The following is an 814-nucleotide window of genomic DNA, read 5'->3' on the forward strand; positions in this document are numbered from 1 at the left end:
GCGAATACACAGGGGTCTCCAACCTACAGCCAAGGTTTTTGCACTGGCCCGCCAAGCTAATTAATGTTTTGAAAATAATATTTTAATATATTATTTTTATTTACTTTTCATTGTTTTTAATTTATTGAATAATTAAATAAAATGAATTTATAAACTAACATTAACTAATAATAGAAAAACTCGTTATAAAATTAAAAAAAAAAATTATATAATTTTCTAAATAAATCATATCTGTTTTTATCTATTATTCAATTTCATAAACTCTCTATTCCTCTCAGTGTTGGTCCGCAATGCCAAAGTGTATCTCAAATTTGGCCCACCATAGAAAAAGGTTGGAGACCTCTGATTTAAGCAACATTATAAAAGCTATAATAAAAAAATAATTTCTTACCCAATTTTTCAAAAGTTCTTTTTTTCGAAATCGCAAATAAATCTGGTCGTAAAATAGTACACTGTTCTAAAATTGGTTTCATTTGAATATCTTTTTCTGGAGCAGCATCCAATATATCCTAAAAGCAATAAGTATTATTAAATCATTTTTGTTTTTGTAATAAAAATGTAATTAACTAATGAATAATAATAATAATTTTTATTTAGTGTTTAGTATACATAGATAGAGATATTATGAAGCATATACAGTATATGATTAATTTAATGTAACACGCAAACATTAAATGGCTGTACTGAATAAGTATATCATATTAAATAAGTTTATACAGCTGAGTCTCGATAACTCAAATTTCTTACCCCTTGAAGTATAAGTTGTGTTTGAGGTAGGTATATACCTAACTCAAAAATTACCCAAGTTGTATTT

This window comes from Acyrthosiphon pisum, chromosome X, assembly GCF_005508785.2.
Source record: "Acyrthosiphon pisum isolate AL4f chromosome X, pea_aphid_22Mar2018_4r6ur, whole genome shotgun sequence".
Taxonomy (NCBI): Eukaryota; Metazoa; Arthropoda; class Insecta; order Hemiptera; family Aphididae; genus Acyrthosiphon; species Acyrthosiphon pisum.